The sequence below is a fragment of the Rosa chinensis genome, chromosome 2 (assembly GCF_002994745.2).
Source record: "Rosa chinensis cultivar Old Blush chromosome 2, RchiOBHm-V2, whole genome shotgun sequence".
Taxonomy (NCBI): domain Eukaryota; kingdom Viridiplantae; phylum Streptophyta; class Magnoliopsida; order Rosales; family Rosaceae; genus Rosa; species Rosa chinensis.
The window spans coordinates 75471995-75489049 of NC_037089.1; positions in this window are offsets into that span (position 1 = coordinate 75471995).

Below are 17055 nucleotides of genomic sequence, written 5' to 3' on the forward strand. Positions count from 1 at the left end.
GTTAATCATTTCCATATAAGATATTTTTTCTTGAGACAAGAAATAGTGAGAAGTTTTTGTAGATAATAACTATGTGTTATGACCTTCAAGACGTTAACATACATCTTTCTAGCTACAATAAGTTTGGTTCTCGATCAGTTATCCCTCTCCTAGTGACCGGTGGATTTGAAAAGCCACCGTGGCTACAAATACAAAATTTTAGTGACCATTGCGTGATGTGGATTCCAGGATTAAATATACAGGGGTCTCTACGGCTATTCACTAGTCTAATCAGCTACAATAATCTCGCATATATAATCAGAACCCTAATCGATCAATAAGTTTCTACCGTCATGGTGAAAGGTAATATTGCTCTCCCCCTTCGAGGCTCCGAGCACCACCCCATGTCCACTTACAGTTATCTAAAGACGGGAGCTTCATGTCTTTTTAACGGACAAAATGAATGTAGATAGTATGTTGACTAACGTTTAACGGTGAATTAAGTGTTCACGTACCACATAACTCCCTGAAATACTTCATGTGCCAAAATTTGCAATTGACAATAGTACTTCAGGCACCATACAGTTTTTTTCTCTTTTAGAAAATTAATAATGAGATTTTTGATTCGGTAAACTTCTCAGTGGGTTGGGCTTCTCCTAAGGAAACTTACTGTGCAATGAAAATTGATTGAAATGGTCCTAGGCATCGGATTAAAGTTGACTCTTTTTTTTTTTCAGTCCAAAACTTTATTTTTTTGATGACATTCTAGGACTTCAAATTGAAAAACAATCCCCTCCTTGTTTATCCCATACATGATCATTTAGTAAGAAAAGCTATGAGACCCACCTCGTGTATGATACCAAAGAGCAAGTAAAATAACGCTGATGAGAATGATAATAAGTAAATATGTCACAAGTTTCCTAGTATGTGTGCAAAGGTTTTTTTTTATTTTATTTATTTATTTATTTTTAAGTCTGGGAGAGAGAAACACATTTGTACCAGTTCGCTGATGGCGGATATTTAGTGGAGATCCGGTTTGGCCTGCAAACAGATCAGTAGTTTTTTGGTTTTCTAACAGTAGTTTTGTTCGTCGACAATAATTATTCAAAAGATTATTGTGAATGACAATTATTTTTCAGTTTATCAGCAACAACTTTTTGAAAAACAGTGTTGACTAATCTGACTAAAAACAATTTCTAAGTTTTTTGGTTCGTTATCAGTGACCTACACAATAACAATAATCATTTGGATGCAGTCACATTTTCAGAGCAATAAAAATATAAAAAATATGGAGTTTGTTGTAGTAAAGAGGAATTGCAGGGAGAAATTGTGTGTTTATTATTGATAATAAGAGCCCTTTATATAGGGAATTACAGAGTACATCAAAAGTTAATAGAATCAGAACATAACTAGGAAACCTAGAACCTTCTCCTATTACAACTCTAGGGCTAAACCCTAGTTTGAAGAGGCACACATGATGTTGACTTCCTTCAACACTCCTCCTTGTGCCGCTCAAACTTGGTGATGACGCTTTGATCGTTGCCTCACTAAAAACCTTGCCAGGTAACAAAAACCTTGTGGGACAAAAATAACCCTGGTCGAAGGACAAAAAGAGCACAACACGTCCTTTACTTTTCGAGATCGAACATGTAGACATCATACCTCCCCCTGATTGCAACAATCATGGGAGTTCGGATAACTTTCTTAATCCGATACTCTTCACATGTTTCAAGAAGGTGGATTTTGGTAACGACTTAGTAAATAAGTCTGCTACATTATCCTCTGATCGGATTTGATTCACTTCAATATTTAGAAGTGCTTGTTGTTGCTGATTGTAAAAGATCTTAGGCGATATGTGCTTGGTGTTGTCGCCCTTGATGAAACCTAATTTCATTTGCTCAATACAAGCTGCATTATCTTCATAAATGCATGTAGGTTCATCTGTGGTAGACTTCAAACCACAAGTTCCTCGAATATGTCTAATTACAGACCTTAGCCAGATGCATTCTCACACGGCTTCATGTAGAGCAATAATCTTTGCATGATTTGAGGAAGTAGCAACAAGGGTCTGCTTTATAGACCTCCAAGATATCTGATAAGAGCATAAATGCGACGAATATAGTGTGAAATCTCTTACACTTTTCTTAGCTATTTCCTTTAAAAAGTCAGTTTTAACTTTGTTTTCTTTTTAGGTAGTTCGTGGAGTGATTCAAGAGAAATAAGAGCTGAAAGGGAGCAACGAAGCCATGAAACATGAATTACTGATGCAGAGGACCAAGTTTGATCAACCATTTGGCCAGAAATTACAAGGGAAGTCCACGGAATTCATTGTGCAAAACAGTTGCTGCAAAGCAGAAAACTGCAGTTTCAGAATCAGCTTTCTGGGAACGGTTTTGAGGAGTAATTCTTGCACCCTTCCAAATGCACTTTTGAAGAAAGGGCCATCGATCCTTGAAGACATGATGTTATACTTCAACTACAGCCAAAGAACTGGTCAGAAGTGTCAACGAGGCAGTAGGAAATCAAAGTCGAAGTATGCTTCCCGATAAGGCAGAAACTGTCAGCTTTTCACGAAGGTTTTTGGGAGATCTTTTCCGGCGATTTTCTTGGAGTTTTTCCAGAAGGTTATTGATCATTCTAGATGATATGATGTCATAGAGCACGTGGGAGTCAAGAAACGTCCAGAAACTTGTCAAGACGAAGTCGTTCCTTGTCCAAGAAGGAAGCTTCAGAGTCAGAAATTGAATCCTAGTCAAAACAGGATGGCTTTGCAGAATTCTTCTTTGGACGGATTTCCAGGGCATTTTTGGGAGGTTATTGCTGCTGCAAATATGAAGGAGAGTCCTAGAATGATTCCTCAAGATTGTGGGAAGATTATTAAGGCTTGAAAATCATTTAATTATGCACCAAGTAGAGTAATCCTCAAGCAACTAGGGGAGGCTTTCAAAGCAGAATTGGGAAAGGAAACTAGGGCTGTGTATTCTATATATATAGAGCAGTAGAACACGTTGAGAAGACACCATCCTACAGCGCCATCTTCTGCTCCCAAACCCTAGCACACAAAGTCTAAAATTCCCAAGTCTTCAAGAAGAAAAACCGTGCAATTCACCATCCACTTCCATCAAGCTCCTGCCGTGCCTTATCTTGAAGGATTGCCTGCATCTAAGGCTGCCTAAAAGTGAATTCGTGGCTCTCATACTCTCCTTTATACGGTTTTTATTATCTTGTAATTTGATATTCATGCTTTTAATTGTTGAATTTAAGACGATGTGTGGCTAGTTATTTTTGTTAGGGGCGAGGTTTGAAGCCCCAATTATGTAGAACATATGTTTGTTTAAATTTAGTTTCTTGATCTTGGGTGTGGATTGGTTGTTTATCTCTGATTGATTGAAAACTTTTGCATGTGTTTGTTTTATGGTGGCCAACATAGGATTTATGCATGTAATTGGAGCTAGGTTTAGAAAATAATTCACCTAATCGTCTTGTTTTCTAATCCACAAGTATGCAAGGCTTTGAACAAAAGTTGATGTTTTAAACAACTAGAAGAGCATGCTAGGTAGGCGTTCCACACTAGACTGCAACTCTATAATCAATTGTTTCCATGAGATCTTAATGCTTCAAATATGTTGACACTATATGTGTTGTTGATAGGATAGCGTCCTATACCTTGATTGCATGTTTGATAGGCTTAGCTATTGTGCGCTCACATAGACTAAGTAATTAGGGAAACATTAATAAGGGACATGATCTGCTCCGACTTGTTTCTTGGTTGATTTCTGTTCACACCTTAGTAATTGAAACTAGATTAACTTAACATTGTTCGAAAATAATTGGTGGTGGATTTCCGAGTCTCTAACGTCTTCTCCATATTGTTTTTCAAACTTAAAATCGAAATTGCTTTCTTTGTTTTCCTTTAATTTTCGTAAAACCTAAAAACCCCCAAAACATTTATTTTTCTTTTCTTCTTCTATTTCGTTGCCTCCTCTCTCCTTTTCCCTATTTTGCGTTTTGTTCTTCTTTTAGTTAGTTTTCTTTGTTTGTTTGATTTTTGTTTTAGTTAGTTTAAATTATTTTGTGTGAATAATTTGTTACCCTCAATCCCCGGCTTGAACGATCCCTGCTTACTCTATATTACTAACGACTACATCTTGCAGGGTTAAGTTGAGCGCTTGTTTTTAGCGTATCAATTTTTGGCGCCGTTGCCGGGGATTGAAAAATACTTATTTTTCACATTGTTTGGTTTTATTTTTGTATATATTTTGACTTTTAGGATTTATACATTCTTTTTGTATATATATCACTAACTTCAATTTTTGTTTTTTTTTTCAATGTGGCATCAATCTTACGAGGTGTGTTCCATATGTTCCATGGTTGGTCATTCAATGGAGACATGTCCAAGCATCCAATATCAAGGATACTATGATCAAAATACCATGCTTGGAGGATTTCATGACAACCAAGGGCATTGGAATAATTATTATTCACCTCCATACAATTCAGCATGGGATTATCCTCCTTACTCTTCGTGGAATGACGATCCAAACATGCAACAAGGATCTTTCAATGAGTTTGAAGCTTCCCCATATTCATACCATGACTATTGTCCACAAGCACCACCTCCTCAAAACTCAGGTATGTCTAATAATGATGATGAGATTATTAAGAAACTAAATGCTTCTACTCAAGCTTTGATTCAGGGACAACAAGCTTCAGATGCTTCTTTTCAAGCTTGGATTCAGGAAAAGCAAGCTCTTGATGATGATTTGGCAGAAAAACTAAAGCGTTTGGAGAACTTAATATCTCAGGAGCACCCTTCTAAACCGATGACAACTTTAGGGGAGCTCCCAACAACTACGGCTTTGTGTCAACCTCATGATGCAGTCCATGATTCAACATTTGATGAGGATGAAGTAATGGATTTGGAGGAGTCATATAAAGAGCAACTCAATGTTGAGACTTGTGAGGACTATGAACTATGCTACATAACCGAGCTTGAAAAGTGGGAAATGGAAGATCCGTTTGATGATGATGAATCCTATAATGAAGGAAGTAAGGATGAGCTTCATGAAAATGTGCCCCAAGTGCCTGAAACAATCATGTTACCTCATGAAGATCCAAAAGGATATGAGGCCACAAGGGAGGATTGCTTAAAAGAGGAGTCCATCAAAGCTCCTACATTTGGACCTTTATTGCTAGCACATGGAATACCATCTGATCCTTCAATGCCTCATTCAAGCTCTACACATGTTCTCCCCATCCAAGCAAAGTTTGAGTTTGTTGATCATGTGGAGATGGTGATAAGTGAATATCTCAAATCAGATAAGGAGATTATTCTAGCCGTGATTGTTGAACCTAAGAAAAGAAGGAGACAATGGAAGAAGAGAAGGAAAAATAAAAGCATCAAATCCTATCTTTCCATTGTTCCCAAGTTACCTAAGTTGCTAGCAAGGGACCATGAAACATCTTTGAAGAGGCTTAAGCATCTGATCGAACCGCGGCCTAAACCTCCTGATTACTCTTGATGAAGAGCTGCTATGTCAGGCTGAAGACTTTAAACCAAGCGCTTCTTGGGAGGCAACCCAAAGGATGTTTTCTTTGCTTTCTTTGTTTTCTATTTAGTTCCTTTTTATGTTTTTAGTTTGTGTGCAGGTCATAAGGTTGTAAAGAAGTGTGAAAAGTGTCCCTTCTGTACAAACAGAGTGCTGACCATACAGTCAGTCTACTTTAGACGACTTCCGTTTTTCGCTCAGATGGAACCAGAAGATGTACCATACATGGATGGAAAGATCTTTGAGTGTAGTGTCTGTAGGTTTTTACAGAACTGGATTCGGAGTTCATATGCGTTCCCAGTTCCAGTTTGAATGAAGCAAGGTCAGCTCAGGAAAACAGAAAACTGTGCAGTTGTGTCACAGAAAAAGAAAAACTGGGCGTATTTCCGTGGATGAAATGAGGAGTTCTTTACATGGACTCAAATCTCTATATGTATACTACCTTCAGGCCAAAAATCTCGTCCATTGCACCAGTGATGCTCCCGGAATAAAAGTTTGAGTGGGTAAAGGTCACTTTGCCAGATTTTCGGTTCGTTTTTCTGCTTTTTCTCTAACTTTATAGGGCTATAACTTTCAAACCGCTTGGAGTTAGAAGGTGTTCCACATATGCACAGAGAGCTCGCAATGTCCACTTTCATCTCCAAGTGGTATAATCGTCATCTGAAGCTGCATAGAATCATTATGGGACCTGGAACATGGGCTGCCGACACAAACTTATGGGATCCAAAGATGCAACAAGACTTCGCACGGAGCTTACGTTAGGAAGTCAAGACCTTATGGTCTTTAGGTTGGGGTCTTTTGTTGTCATCTCCAAAGGTCGTGAGCATTGGGAGGTCTACAAGGGGGAGCTTTTCTATCAACCTTCTCACCTTTCTTCTTTTAATTTTTTATTATTATTATTATTATTTTGATTTCCTCTCTTTACGCTTCTATTATGCATTGTTTGATTAAATTTGCCATACATTGAGGGCAATGTATGATTCAAGTGTGGGGGAAGGGAATCCAATTTGAGTCTTATTAAAAAAAAAAAAAACCAAAAAAATTGAAAAAAAAAATCCAAAAAAAAAATCGTTAGTTATTTTTTGGAGTGTTTAGTTCTTGTTTTCAGTTTTGTTTTGTTGTTCGAGTCTTAGGTCGCCTTTCAACTGTCTAGGATGAACTTAATCTCTGAAATTATGGATAAAAGAGGACCACAATATTGAGATGATGTTAAAATAATTCTTTGGTTAATTACGATATATATAAAGCATATGATTGTGTAGTAGTGTGGTTTTTGTTGACCTTGGTACAGAATTATGAGCATGTTGATGATGAGTTTTGATTCATAATAACCCATGTAAGAATTTGAGCCTATTTGCCATTCTTTGTGAGTGTTTATTGAAAAATATATTCTTATTTTCTTGGCGATGCTTAGTGATCTCATTATCTTTCTCTTTGATTGACTGCTTGCCACAGATTAAGTTTGACGGACTCTAGAGATTACTAGAACTTGCTCTTGTACTGGTCGAAACTTTTATCAATACATGTCCCTGATTCTGGAAAGGATAAAGGCACCTAGGAAATTCCACCAAAGCCAAAAATAGCTTGTGCCCCCATTTGTGTACACAAGATGTACACACCCCTTAGTTCAACCCCTTTGAGCCTACATTTTAAACCTTTTTCTTTCATCACCCTCAAAATCCTAACCCTTGAACCTTAGTATAGTTATATCCCTACCCTTGTTCTAAGGATTTAGTGGAGCTAATTTACGAGACAGATAAGATTTTGAAGGCACTACAAAAGAGATGAGGAGAAAGAATAAGTGTGGGGGAAAGACTTGTCCATGAAAAAAATATATATATATATATATATGTATGCCGAAAAAAAAAACAGAAAAAAAGAGAATGAAAAAAAATGTGTACGGCAATGAAAAGAAAAAGAGTGCAAGTATTTGTGGATTTTAGTCCCCCCATTGTGGATATGGAGTTTGTTTTGACGTGAAGGCCTAAGTACGATGAATTTGGTCTTTGTCCTATTTCACAAGTGTTCGAAGGAAAGCTTGAATGAAGCAAGGGTCCAACACAATGACATCCGGCCCTTAATAAAGACACACATGAAGTTCAATGTTGCAAGATGCCTTGGTGACTAAATGAAGACGTCTCAATGCTTCAATGAAAGCTCCGCTAGGTTTTTAGAACACTTTGTGATTCTTCCTTACCCTTTCGTTTCTTTAAACCCCTAAACCTTGGCCCCATTACAACCTTGAAGTAAGACCTCTTTGATCCTTAAGATGGGCAGCCTTTGATCTGTGGAGATTGGTTACAAGAGTTGAGCATATGGTTCGGTCCGTCCGGCAAGTAGTTGGTATCCTTCATGAGATCGTAGAAAAAAATACATATAAATTCGACATAGCCTTTCTTTCTTTATATGTGAGCTTTTAGTTTGTCGAAAATATTATCATCTCTCACATATATTTGAGTGAAAAAGCTTTTAAGCATTAGCCATGATCTGAGAGAAGAAAGAGTGATGAATCCTGTGAGGTTTGAATCATACTTGTTGGATACATGCTAAGCTCCACCCATCACCATTGTCACATCCGTGTCTTACATGCTTATATGTGGAATATATGTTTTAATTAACTCTCGAATTACTTATGATTGATTCTTGGTTGCGTGCTAATCTTGATGCTATGAAAGTAACAGATTTCTGAGACAACAATGTTGAAGGCATAGTTTGTTTTGAGTGTTTTGAGTCCTTGTTTTATTTTCTTTGTTTTGATTTTGCTAAGGGACTAGCAAAAGCTAAGTGTGGGGGAATTTGATAAGAGCATAAATGCGACGAATATAGTGTGAAATCCCTTACACTTTTCTTAGCTATTTCCTTTAAAAAGTCAGTTTTAACTTTGTTTTCTTTTTAGGTAGTTCGTGGAGTGATTCAAGAGAAATAAGAGCTGAAAGGGAGCAACGAAGCCATGAAACATGAATTAATGATGCAGAGAACCAAGTTTGATAAACCATTTGGCCAGAAATTACAAGGGAAGTCCACGGAATTCATTGTGCAAAACAGTTGCTGCAAAGCAGAAAACTGCAGTTTCAGAATCAGCTTTCTGGGAACGGTTTTGAGGAGTAATTCTTGCACCTTCCAAATGCACCTTTGAAGAAAGGGCCATCGATCCTTGAATACATGATGTTATACTTCAACTACAGCCAAAGAACTGGTCAGAAGTGTCAACGAGGCAGTAGGAAATCAAAGTCGAAGTATGCTTCCCGATAAGGCAGAAACTGTCAGCTTTTCACGAAGCTTTTTGGGAGATCTTTTCCGGCGATTTTCTTGGAGTTTTTCCAGAAGGTTATTGATCATTCTAGATGATATGATGTCATAGAGCACGTGGGAGTCAAGAAACGTCCAGAAACTTGTCAAGACGAAGTCGTTCCTTGTCCAAGAAGGAAGCTTCAGAGTCAGAAATTGAATCCTAGTCAAAACAGGATGGCTTTGCAGAATTCTTCTTTGGACGGATTTCCAGGGCATTTTTATTAAGGCTTGAAAATCATTTAATTATGCACCAAGTAGAGTAATCCTCAAGCAACTAGGGGAGGCTTTCAAAGCAGAATTGGGAAAGGAAACTAGGGCTGTGTATTCTATATATATAGAGCAGTAGAACACGTTGAGAAGACACCATCCTACAGCGCCATCTTCTGCTCCCAAACCCTAGCACACAAAGTCTAAAATTCCCCAAGTCTTCAAGAAGAAAAACCGTGCAATTCACCATCCACTTCCATCAAGCTCCTGCCGTGCCTCATCTTGAAGGATTGCCTGCATCTAAGGCTGCCTAAAAGTGAATTCGTGGCTCTCATACTCTCCTTTATACGGTTTTTATTATCTTGTAATTTGATATTCATGCTTTTAATTGTTGAATTTAAGACGATGTGTGGCTAGTTATTTTTGTTAGGGGCGAGGTTTGAAGCCCCAATTATGTAGAACATATGTTTGTTTAAATTTAGTTTCTTGATCTTGGGTGTGGATTGGTTGTTTATCTCTGATTGATTGAAAACTTTTGCATGTGTTTGTTTTATGGTGGCCAACATAGGATTTATGCATGTAATTGGAGCTAGGTTTAGAAAATAATTCACCTAATCGTCTTGTTTTCTAATCCACAAGTATGCAAGGCTTTGAACAAAAGTTGATGTTTTAAACAACTAGAAGAGCATGCTAGGTAGGCGTTCCACACTAGACTGCAACTCTATAATCAATTGTTTCCATGAGATCTTAATGCTTCAAATATGTTGACACTATATGTGTTGTTGATAGGATAGCGTCCTATACCTTGATTGCATGTTTGATAGGCTTAGCTATTGTGCGCTCACATAGACTAAGTAATTAGGGAAACATTAATAAGGGACATGATCTGCTCCGACTTGTTTCTTGGTTGATTTCTGTTCACACCTTAGTAATTGAAACTAGATTAACTTAACATTGTTCGAAAATAATTGGTGGTGGATTTCCGAGTCTCTAACGTCTTCTCCATATTGTTTTTCAAACTTAAAATCGAAATTGCTTTCTCTGTTTTCCTTTAATTTTCGTAAAACCTAAAAACCCCCAAAACATTTATTTTTCTTTTCTTCTTCTATTTCGTTGCCTCCTCTCTCCTTTTCCCTATTTTGCGTTTTGTTCTTCTTTTAGTTAGTTTTCTTTGTTTGTTTGATTTTTGTTTTAGTTAGTTTAAATTATTTTGTGTGAATAATTTGTTACCCTCAATCCCCGGCTTGAACGATCCCTGCTTACTCTATATTACTAACGACTACATCTTGCAGGGTTAAGTTGAGCGCTTGTTTTTAGCGTATCAATATCGCAGTGCTTCCCATGGTAAAGACATAACCGGTTTGGGAGGGACCTTTGTGAGGGATAGAGAGATACCTTGCAGCAGCAAAACCCATCAAGACATCGTTGTCATTTTGATGGAAGGGAGGAGGAGGACGTCGGCCACCATGGGCGGCATCGCCGGCGTCTACATCACGGAAGGTGGCATTTTACCTTGTGGGGTCCGATCCCATACTTCTATAATTTCTTCTCTCTGTAGGCATAAAACAAGCCCATATCAATCGTACCTCTCAAGTATTGAAATATTGTCTTTATACCAATCCAATGGCGGCGTGTTGGCGCAGAGCTATGTCGAGCTAACAAGTTTACTGCTAAGGAGATGTCCGGTCTTAGCAGACCCTTGTGCATTGAGCTAAGTACAATAATGCACCTATTGCACTTAGGTAGGGCACTTCTGCCTCTAACAATTCTTCGTCCTCATCCCTTGGACGAAACGGATATTTTCCGGGCTCAAGACTACGGCCGATCATAGGAGTACTCACAGGCTTTGCTTTATCTTCATTAAAGCGCCTTAGTAATTTTTGAGTATATGCTGACTGATGGATCATAATCCCATCACTACGGTGCTTGAGTTCTAGTCTGATACAAAACCGTATTTTCTCAAGATCTTTCATCTCAAATTCGGATTTCAAGTATTTAGTAGTTTCCTTTAACTCATCTAGAGTTCCAATTCGGTTCATGTCATCGACATATACTATCACAATTGCAAATCAGGAACTTGTCCTTTTAATAAACACGCATGGGCATATTTCATTATTGACATATCCCTTCCCAATCAAGTAGTCACTTAGACGGTTATACCACATCCGTCCGGATTGTTTCAATCCCTATAGTGAGCATCTCAATCTTATTGAAAACGCGCTCTGTGGTTTAGAGCCACTTGATTTGGATAATTGAAGTCCATCTGGAACCTTCAATATCTCTAAATCTAGATCCCTATAGAGATACGCTGTAACTATATCCATAAGCTGCATGTCAATTTTTTCGGAAACTACCAAACTGACAAGGTAGCGGAACGTTATAACGTCCATTACGGGAGAATATGTATCCTCATAGTTGATTCCAGGGCATTGTGAGAAACCTTGCACCACAAGGCGGGCTTTGTATCTAACAACCTCATTTTTCTAACAAAGACCCATTTATAGCCAACGGGCTTTATACTTGGGGGTTTCAGCGTTATAGGCCCAAATATCTGTCTCTTTGTTAGTGAATCCAATTCAACCTGGATCACATCTTTCCATTTAGGCCAATCTGCTCTTCGTTGACATTCTTCAATGGAGTGAGGTTCTATATCATCGTGTTTTATAATTCCTTGAGCAATAGAATATGCGAACACATCATCAAGGATAATAGAATCTCTATTCAACGTCTCATGTACACTAGTGTGATTCATGGAGATCTCCCTATTCTCTGGAGTTGGTTCTAACATTGGAGCGTCCCCTAATGATGTCTCTTGGACATAATTATAATCAGGAATATCTTCATGAGAAGGGTTATTCATATTGATGATTAATGGATCTTTTTATGCCAAACTAGCTTTCTTTCTTGGGTGAGAATCCATCGAACCTTTGGGCCTCCCAAGTTTCCTTGCTGAGAGCCCGGCCTGAGCCACATTGCCATCACCATTATTGGTGGCGGCGCCATGCCCAATACCTCTAGGGGTGGTGCCATGTCCAAGATTTTTAGGGACATCAATCCTTGCAGGCACATTTGCAGCAGGTATGTGTGATCTTGTCACTTTAGCAATATCAGAAAACGCATCAGGCATAGAGTCTGCTACGTTCTGAAGATCGAGAATTCTCCGCACTTTAATTTCAGACTGTACAGTTCAGGGATCAAGATGAGACAAAGTGGGGACAGACCATGACAATTCCTGTCGTTCCTGTTGAACATCATTGTTATTATCTCCCCCTAACGACAGGAAGACTGTCTCATCAAAGTGACAATCCGCAAATCTAGCTGTAAATAGATCGCCTGTCAAGGGTTCTAAGTAGTGGATAATGGTTGGGGAATCATATCCAACATAAATACCTAATCGTCTTTGAGGTTCCATTTTGGTGCGCTGTGGCGGCGCGATTGGCACATAAAATGCACACCCAAATATGTGTAAGTGTGAGATGTTAGGCTTATATCCACTAACCATCTGGGACGCAGAAAAAGGTTGAGTGGCAGTAGGCCTCAGAAGAATAAGCATAGCTGCATGCAATATTGCATATCCTCAAGCAGAAACAGGGAGATTGATGCACATAACCAATGCTCTAGCAACCATTTGAAGTCTTTTAATGGCAGCTTCTGTGAGACCATTTTGGGTGTGAACATGAGGAACATGGTGTTCAACCTCAATCCCAATGGACATGCAATAGTCATCAAAAGTTTTTAATGTAAACTCTCCAGCATTGTCAAGGTAAATTGACTTAATAGGATGATCAGGGTGGTGAGCCCTTAACTTAATAACTTGTGCTAGGTGTTTAGCAAATGCAGCATTTCTTGTGGACAAAAGCATAACATGCGACCAGCGTGTCGATGCATCAACCAACACAATAAAGTATCTAAATGGTCCGCAAGTTGGTTGGATAGGCCGATCCACAAATATCACCTTGGATTCTTAGCAAGAATGGTATATTTTATTTAGTGTCCTTTACATAAGATGGTCTCGATCCTAATTTTGCTAAAGAGCGGGCTTTGCAAAATGAATGATGGGCTTTAGAAGCAACCAAGGAAGAATTTGGTTGTGCCACAAAGTCACAATTGACTTTAGAAGTAGAAAAAGGAACCAAGAAGGCATTGGTGGCGTCAATACCACTTTTGGGCCACAGGGGGCAGGTGGCGCTGGCTCTACCTTGGACTGAATTTCAGTTTTGACTTCTTTTTGTTTTGAAAAATAGATGTCCGTGTGAAGTCTTTAGTATACGGATCATCATACTATGACCTGGATGTCCCAAATGGTTGTACCAAAGCCTATATGTGTCAGAATCCCATAAGTCATCTCTTATGACATGGTTGGATTCAATGACTCGAATAATGGTTGCATACAACCCACTAGAGCGATACATAAGTTTCTCTAATACTCGTTTATGTCCGTAGTCATTAGAGGTGATGCAGAGGAACGCTTGTTCATTCTCACAATGTGTTTCCACATGAAAACCGTTGGTTCTTATATCTTTAAAACTGAATAGGGTTCTTCCAACTTTCCAGGAAACATACTGAAAAATAATAAAGTTCGGAATAAAAAAATGTCCATGACATTGAATAATAATACTATAATTTATTAATAAAAATCGCCAATGATTACATCAAAGTTTCCAAAGTCTAATCCAAAATAAAAATCAAACTGAGACACACTGTAGTCACTCTATCCGTTTGGTAACTCCAATCAAATATGACCAGGATAGTAGAGAGAGATGTTGGTGGAGCAGACTCTCTTAAGTACTACTAATCTCAATTGATTTCCTAGACATCATACTTCATTGGATGCGCCACATGAGAAAAGTTAATACAATTGTCATTTATTGACTAAGGCATGTTGCCATTATATAATTCTTGGACAAATAAAAAGCACTATTTTAATCAAAGTTTGCGGCATCCTTGTGCACTTCATCTTCAGCTTTGAAGTTCTCTATGGTGAGATTGACATCTTCACCATCTTCTTATTCTGCAAGGTAAACTTCTTACTCCCTCAGGTCCCTGTATGCCCTGTTATTGCAGCTAGTTGCTCTCTTGCTTTGCATTGCTGGAACCAATGCTCACTTGATCCACACCGATGACACACATCATTATGGTTGCCTCCCTTTAATTGAGGTGCACGTTGTGGACGTTCCCTAGGAGGGTTGGTGCCACCACCATGACCCATGGTGCCACCACCACAGCTAGGGATACCATGACCACCTCTCCCATGTGTGGCATTGCCACCACGTGTATCCTCACCAAACTTGCGGTTTCCTTCCTTGTCAGGGCGGTTATATGGACCCATACGTCCCTCATGTCCCTTATTCTTAGGGTTCTGCTCCTTGCTCCCTCCTTTGGGTGCATTATAATTCGCCCTATGAACGCTTTTAGTTCCAATGGGTCTTGAATTATAATTCTTCACGAGTATGTTATCATGTTTCTCAGCTACAGATATAATATTGATAAGCTGATGAAACCTCGTGATCCCTCTAGAATTGACCTAAGTACAATATTTCTTTGAGACCACAATTGTTGAAAAGGGGAAGGTGGACAGAGTTTTCTCAATTAGCTCATGCTCTGTGACAGGTTGTCCACAAAATCTCAACATGGATTGTAGGAGAAGAGCTTCTGAATTATATTCAGCAACAGACTTGAAGTCGGCGAAGCGCAAATTATTCCATTGAACCTTCAAGTCAGGGAGGAAGGAATCTTGGACATTGCCAAAGCGCTCTTCTAGCGCTACCCATAACTCTCTTGCATCTTTGATCGACCTATACTCCAATCTGAGTGCTTTGTCCATATGACGTCGCATCAAGATGACTGCTTGAGCATGCTTTGATGGTGTTCGTGTGAACACAAGATCCTGGTTAGGTGCCTGGATTATGGGTAATATTCCCTTTAAAGTGAGGTGGTTCTAAACATCGGTTACCCAGCTATGGTAATCCGAGCCTGTTGAGTCAAGCATGGGAAAGTCAAGTCTTGGTTCATTAGACATCCTAAAAATAAGAAGAGAATATATATTAGTTTCGGAGCTAAACTTCTACGAAAACTAAAATAATAAGATTTCCGAGCTATGCTACCAAGAAATCAATTTCCAAGAATATTTGGATTAGACCAAACAATGATGTTTTAATATGGTCACAATTTGAGGCTTGTGGATGCTCTTAGTCTAAATATTATGAACACTCTTAGTTCATTGATTACGAACGCTCTTAGTTCATTTATTATGAACACTCTTAGTTCATTGATTACGAACACTCTTAGTTCGTTTAGCGTGAATCCCCACAATTCCGCTTATTAAATAATCGAACCCATATTAGTATTATACAACTCCTGCAACAAATAAAGGAATTTAAAAGACGAGAAAGCAGGAACCTTAATCACAAAAACTTACTTGATGATTTAGGGCTTGAGAATAAGCGAGTGTTGGAGCAGGTGTGTTGGGGCAGCAGCAACAGCAGCTAGTGGCAGCAGCGAGCATCAGTAGGTTCCGCAGCAGTTGGGAGAAGCAGGTTCAACAGCAGGAGCGAGGGGCAGGACTGCAAGGGGAGAGACACTGACTGGCTGGCAGGTGCACTGCAGGGGCAGCAGGGACTTGAGACAGGAGTGTGTCGATCTGGAGACTGGATTACCACAGCGCCGCCTCCCCAAGGAACCATATTCCCGCAACACTTAAGGAGCAAGTGTTTTGGGCCTAGAATTCCTCAAAGAGACAAGGCCTTTAGATTGGAGTACAAGAAATCTATAAGCCCGAAATTCTTGGGCGCGGCTTGTATAGTGGGCTTGGCTCATAATCACAAAATTACGAACTAGGTAAGGAAGAGGAAAGGAAGGTGGTGTTGTGTTGAGTTTTAGAACCTACGTCATTTTTTAAGTTCTTAGCCCAAGTTTGCATTAGGTTCATTGAATGTAATTTACGTGAGTCTTCTAAGTCTAGCCCATTAGGACCTAAACTCAAATGGAGGTTCTAACTCTAGGGTTCCACTTTGGTGGTAAACAATCACACACATCATTAACCATACATAACGTTACAAAAATTTTACGAGATCGAACAAGCCAAATAAAAACAAACTTTAAACAAAACAAATTTTGGCCTCCAAGAATTATCCTCCGTACCCAAGCTTCGACAATAATAGCCTGCAAAACAAACTAAAGTAGGGGTTAGGCTCCAATATTCAGTCATTGCCCATGCCCGTCCCCATATCTAAGTTTAAAAATATGAGTAATCGTTTTGAGAAAAAGTAATAGATAAAAACCGGTTTGCGATTCCATGTGATCTTTACCACGTAACTACAATCCCATGACAATTGATCTTCTTCCACAACTTTCATCATAACCGTCCATCTAGCAAATCACTTTCCGGAATTCAATAATCACAAGGCTCGAGACAAAGGGGATAATTCAACAACAAGGGCATGGTGCACACTGCCCACCACGGGTGGCTCAAGGAGGAGCAGACCTCTCCTTACATCCCCATCAATTGCCAACACATCAATCCAATCCACGCAAACTATTTCAATTGTAAAACAGATAACTTTCAAAACCATGTAAGAGGCCTCATATAAAACATAATATATGCAAGAAAAGCATAGATAGAGTTAAAGGCATCCCCTACCTGGAACTCGAGCTTTCTCTTGTAGCACTTGGCCTCAATGCAACCTTGTAGCAACCACCACTTCACAATATCCTACCAAAATATCAAGCCTAGACCAAACAAGTGACATTAATCACGATAAACTAGGCTAGCTATTCACTCTCAATACTCTCTGAAGAAAACCTTTCCTTTGACCTAATTATAACTATACTAAAGCACAAACCAGATGCGACAAACAAAATGAATAGTGGTCGGACTTTTTTGCCCTTCTATGTTTAGAGGAATTGCATAGTCCACTTGTTGATCTGCTGAGACACCACCTGATTCTTGATTACATGCGTGTCTTCGTTTCTTTGCTGAGAGAGAGATAGAAAGGTGTTTGTTTTAAGTTGTTTTGTTGCAAAATGATCT